At 43.3% G+C, this 6,283-nt stretch overlaps 1 protein-coding gene across 1 annotated transcript in view; it reads right to left on the bottom strand.

The window, feature by feature from the left end:
- Etv5 (ets variant 5) overlaps nucleotides 1–6,283 on the bottom strand; it is a 72,720-nt gene that overhangs the window by 20,663 nt on the left and 45,774 nt on the right. The window lies entirely within an intron of this gene.

The raw sequence follows: 6,283 nt of genomic DNA, 5'->3' as shown, positions 1-6,283 counted from the left end.
GTAAGTTCGGGTCCCGGTACCGGACAAAAACCAAAAAAAAGAAAAAAGAAAAAGAGGCCAAAAAAAACCCCCAAAATGAAAAACAAAAAACAGTAACAAAAAAAAAAAATGCCCGAGACAAACAAAAACCCCCTATAATGCACAATATAGTAACTTCGCTTGTTTATTTAACACACTGTCTATATAGATTTTGGGCTATATTATGTACCTAAATATATAAGACCAAGTATTTGCAAGAACACTAACATATACGTATTTATTTTTCATTAGTTCATTTCTCATCTGTACACAGAATGAAAATTTAAGAGTACAAATTAACCACTCAGAAATATATTCTTTAAAAATCTAACTCAGTAGCAATAAAAAATTTAAAAGCCCTAGGTATAATCAGTAAATGTGTAGGACATAACAAAAACATCCTGACATCGTTTTCTGAGGAAAAGAAAAAGATGTAAGAGAAAATTTGAAGCTACTGATTTACTGAAACTTATTCTATAAAAAGAATGCCTTTCCAATCAACTTGACAAAATGATTCTAAGTTTTACTTAAAAGATAAAATAATTTTTGAAAAGAAATAATAAGCTACTAGGTATTGACACATATTCTAAAACTACAATATCTAAAACAGTAATACAAGTAAGGAGAAATTGACAGGCAGATCAAAGGAACTGAACAGAAAGTCACAAACTTTATATCTGTTCCAAAATTTACAGTTTAAGTTAGCATTTCAAATTTGTGGCAAAAAGAAATTAGACTTTTATACCACATGCCAAAATAAGTTTCCCATGGATAAAAGACGTTGATGTAAAAAGTGAAACCATAATACAAAAGGACATATACTTGAGAAAAATAATTTTGGAGTGGATGAGGAAAAATTTCTCTAAGCACCATACCAACAGCAGAAACTATCAAGATAAACACACACATGCCTCAATGTCTGAATTTTCACAGGACAAAAAAACCCCACCAGAATCAAAACCAAAAGAAAGACATCAAACCAAGAAAAAAAAAAATCTATAATAAGAAAAAACAAAACCAAAAGTAAAACTGGGTAAAACTCTCTAACAAAGGACTGGGGATTTAGCTCAGCGGCACAGCACCTGCCTGGCAAGCGCAAGGTCGTGAGTTCGATTCCTGGTACTGGGGGAACAAACAAACAAACAAACAAAAATCTAACAGGTTAACACTGTTGACATGACAGTCTTAAAAAAAAAAAAAAAAAAAAAGACTAAAATCACAGTAGGGAAAAAAATGAATTGAGAATGAATAGGAAAATCATTTAAAGGATAAATGTTAATGGTCATAAACAAATAGCTGAACTTCAGCAGTAATCAAGAAAGTACAAAATAAAAACAGAATTGTTTTCCCCTCTTAACTTGGGAGGATGACCAGGCAGATAATAACTGTGTGCCTGGCACATATGTAGATAACACTTGCATCATCAATGATTAGATAGCTACAAAGATGGTCACCAACATGAACTCTAACAAGGAAACTGGCTGTGTATATTGCGATATCACCACTTAAGACTACAAGAACCATTAAATATAAGGTAATATGCAAATATAAAAGGTTCTGGAATGAGAGTTTCACAGTGTCATTGAGGCTAGCCTTGAACTCACAGCAATCCTCCTGCCTCGGCCTCCCAAGTGCTGGGATTACAGGTGTGTGCCACCATGCCTGGCTATGGAAATTTTTTTTTTTTGATACATTAATAGACAGGTTACTAAGCAGAGCATCAAAGTTTTGCAAAAATAAAAAAATTATGGTAGTCATATGAAATCATGGAAAAATTTACCACGTAAATGTTAATATGGCTTATCTTTGGGGTAGGCGTGATTTTGGGCACCCTTCTCTTTTTTGAATTATTTATGGCTTGGTACTAAAGATGCATAATTTTTTTTTTTTTTTTTGGTTTTTTGGTTTTTCTCCGGTACCGGGAATCGAATTCACGACCTCGCGCTTGCCAGGCAGGCGCTTTTGCCGCTGAGCTAAATCCCCAGCCCCAAGATATATAATTTTTATAACAAGAAAATAAGAGCCTTTTGTTACAGTTATTAACCAGTGATCATCCTTAACACCCTAAAGCTGTCAGAGAAATCCAGATGTGGACTAACTGCCCTTTCCTGTCGGAGGGCAGTGCAGCAGGGAAGCCTGAGACCCTCACTGAGGCCACCCTTCGCTTTTATTCCTTTGTGACCTGGGGATATATTCTCCTTCCCAAGCTTCTTACGATGGTGAAACACAATCGTGTCTATAAAGCACAGCTTTTGCCACACACCTAATCCTTGACAGACTTCAGTAAAACTTCTGGAGGGCAGGTGTCAGTGACTCTGTCTACACACATGCATAAGGCACTAACCTATGTGCATAGAAGAAAGTATTTGTGATTTTTCGTGGGGTAGAAAGTAATAACCAGGGTTCAAGGAAAAAAGAAACCAGTTTGAACAGCTAATTCCGATGTTGTTGTTTTGCAGTACTGAGGACCGAACCCAGGGCCTTTGCACTGAGCTACACCCCCAGCACTATTTTTATATTTCTTCCTGAGACACAGGGTCTTGTTAAGTTGCTCAGGCTGGGCTTTAACTTGTGATCCTCCTGCTTCAGCCTCTCAGAGTGCTGGGATCACAGGTGTGTGCCACTAGGCCTGGCTGAGTTTTTATTTTTTTACTTTTTATTTTTGGTGGTGGAGACTGAACCCAGGGGACAGTCCATACTAAGCACAGACTCTACCACTGAGCTCAATGAGTTTAAAAAAAACAACACACACACACAACAATATAATCTTGCAACCGTAAGCCGAGTGTGGTGTCGCGTGCCTGTAATCCCAGCACCCGGGAGGCTGATGCAGGAGGATCGTAGAGTTCGAGGCCAGCCTGGGCTACAGAGTGAGCTCAAGGCCAGCCTGAACTGCACAGAGAGACCCTGTCTCAAAAAGACAAAATATATATACATATATAAAATAATCTTGCAACCATAGTCTTGCTCTCTTTTAGTGTGAATCCTATTAATAGCTTTAATCGAGTAATTTGACTTAGATTTGACTCAATCTGTGGCAACAGGTGGTCAACAGATTTCTAGAACATCAAGATTCAAAAATCTTCAACTGCAGAGATCTGGGTACAGAGAGAATGCTGTTTAGATCAGGGCGTAGCGCCGCATGACATTTTCCTGCGAGTCTGTTCCATTCCACCGCAAGCGGCACAGCGACAGCATAACATGAACCTGGAGCAAGGTCGCGTACGCTGAAAAACACCTGCATGTGCCCAGCCACCTCTACATTTTACCAGCCACCCAAGCTTCCCCGGGCTGAGAGCCTTTTACGGAGGTGTTGGGTGCACGTCGGCAGAACCGCGTCATCAGGAACTTGAATTTCAAGGTTGCTGTTATTTAAGGAAACCCTTCAAGGGTCTCTGAAGACGTGTGAATTTGTAGCTCAGGTTTGAGCTTGACATTTAGAACACAGGCGCCAGCAGCATGCGGCAAACCCGCAGGGGATTCTTTCAGAAAAGAAACGAGGCCCTTTCTCAGGATTTAGATTTCCCTCTAAGGGCCCAAGCCTTCTGCTACCTGGGAGGAACGGCGACAAGGGCTCCTGCCTTCCATTTGCTCTCCCCTTTCCCTCTGCCACCCGCTTACCACCGTCGAAGGTGACCTCCACGCACAGGCTCCTCCGATGGCTCTGACCTGGCCTGGTCCCCCGAGCTCCGTAACCAGAGCCTCCGCAGCTGGCAGCCCCCTCGCCCCACTTCCGCGAATGAAACTCTAGAGGCGGCCAGGGATGCCATCCTCAGGCAAGAGGGACTTCCGGATGGGGACCCGCAGCCGCCTGCCTCCCCAGGCACATACTACGGACAGCTGAAGCTGCCGGACTCTACAACTGGGATTGCTGAGCAGTGGTTAAGTTTTGAGAATTGTACAGGACGTCTCAGGGGCCGGGCGCAGAGCTAACACGTTTGGAAAACAGTAACCGCTCCTCTCTGCAGCTTAGTAAGTCACTTGGTTCTTGTCCTCAAAATACGTTCTGTAAACGTTACATGGTGATCGTCACCTGAACCCCCTTCGCCCCTCGGCAGTCCCTCTGAGGTCTCTAAGAACGTGTTGTCTACTTCGAATAGCGCCTGAGGAGGGCGACAGTCGTTGCTAGGGGAGCGGCAGCTCGGTTCCTCCAGTCCCTTCTCTCCCCCACCCTCAAACGACCCGAAAGGAGCTCGCGTGTCATGAACTCACATGTGCGGAGCAAAGGGAGCTGGACTCCCGAGGAAGGCCTTTTCAGTGCTAGTTTATTTAAAGCAGTTATTGATTTATTTGTCAGAGTTAGATAGTGCCTTTCCCTCCTAAGAGCTCACCCACGCCACCAACATTTGGTTTACGTTATGCAAACCGTTAGATGCTTTTTCTGCATTTCCTTTTTGGTTCCTGCTGCCAACATACTGAGTAAACACAATGCTTTATGGGGAAAAAAAAAAAAGGAGCAAAGTGCAGATTCGATGAAGGCTCCAACGTGGCTGAAGCTGCCAGGTGAATTAGTGATGGCTCAGAAGCCAGGGTTCACAGACACTTGGCAGAATCTGCCAAGAACCAACCCCTGGCGCTTTCTGTAACGGCCAAGAGAAAAGGATGGGAAATGGAGAAGCAGCGTAGCTGAATGGGAGGCTCTGGCTGTGAGGTCAAAACATCCCGGCCCGGAATCCACTCCTTGCCACATGCGAGCCGTGTGACCTCGGGTGAGTTAGGTAACTAGTCTGAGCCTCAGTTCTGCACCAATAAAATAACAACCACTAAGACACCTGTCTCAGTGGTCTGCCGTAAGGATTACAGCAGACAATACAGGGAAGCCCGGTGTGGTGGTGAACGCCTGTAGTCCCAACACTTGAGAGACTGAGACAGGACTGCCACAAGTTACAAACAAATGCTGGCGGTAGCGGCAAATGCCTGTAATCCCAGCACACCAGGCAGGCATGAGTTCAAGCCCGGGCTGGGTAACTAACTGACATTATCTCTGGGGCTGGGGATTTAGCTCAGCAGCACAGTGCCTGCCTGGCAAGCGCAAGGTCGTGAGTTCGATTCCTGGTACCGGGAAAAAAAAAACAAAAACAAAAAAAAAAAAAAAAGAGAGAGAGAGACATTATCTCAAAACAAAAAAATTAAACAAGGGCAGGGGGAATGCCTGTAACAGAGCCCAGCTCACCACTAAGCAAGTATTCAATGCACACGATGTTCAGCTGCCCATCTTTTCCCCACAAGCCCCTGGGTAAAATCAGAAGCTATACAAAGATAAAGGAAGACTTTAATTAAATTGAGAGCTCACTAGTTGCCCACGATATCCGTTCTCCTTCTTCAGAGAGAAAATGCTGCTTTTGTTATGGGTAGCAAGGTGTCGCCCAACCTCACATTCACCTTTCTTTTCTTGTCATCTAGTCACGAGCCAGGCACTGTCCTTTTCTAAAAGCAGATCAAGAAACGCAGAAACAACTGCTCCCAGGACCCCCTCCCTGAGCCAGTGAACGCTCGAGACTCAAGACTGGCACAGCTCAACCGTGACCAAACACTAAGGGATGAAGTGTGACACCCCTCCATTCGAGGCCAAGATGGCTGTCTGACTTCTCGAGGTCAAATCTGGGGAAGAAAGGTGCTGGACGTGGGTTATGTCCCCAGGATATTAGGTGGTGAGAGCACTGCTGTACATACACAACATCAATCTGTCTGATGGTGAAAAGATTAACACAGAGAACTCAGAAAAACAACATTAAGTAATGAAGTGAAGTTTCCAAGTTTATGGTATCTGTACCATTTTAGGAAGCTTCTTTAAGCATATCTTATGGAAAATAACAGTGCAGTTTAAAAAGTAAAACTGTCTTAAGAGCTAACATTGCTTAAACACCTTCCCTACCCCAATGTGATTTTATTTAACATGGAATGATTTTATGTGTTATCTATCATTCTATTTCAGACAGAGAACTCAAAGCTCACTGACCTTAAGTATCTGCCTGACATCATACAGTAGCATAACTGGGATTCAACCCTAAGTCTGTCAGTCTGTCCAACTCCAAAGCCAAAGACCTATACTTTTTCTGCAATTATTTCTGTATCTGTTTTTAAATACTCTGTAAATGATATTTAAATAAAAATCATAGCCGGGCTTGGTAGTGCATGCCTGTAGTCCCAGCACTCGGGAGGCTGAGGCAGGAGGATCGTTGCAAGTTCAAGACCAGCCTGGGCTACAAAGTGAGCTCAAGGCCAGCCTGAACTGCACAGTGAGACCCTGTCTCAAAAAGACAAA

Source organism: Chinchilla lanigera, unplaced genomic scaffold (assembly GCF_000276665.1).
Source record: "Chinchilla lanigera isolate Chin_1 unplaced genomic scaffold, ChiLan1.0 scaffold00019, whole genome shotgun sequence".
Taxonomy (NCBI): domain Eukaryota; kingdom Metazoa; phylum Chordata; class Mammalia; order Rodentia; family Chinchillidae; genus Chinchilla; species Chinchilla lanigera.
Note: the sequence above shows the minus strand (reverse complement) of the source record. Positions and strands in the feature narration are given on the sequence as shown.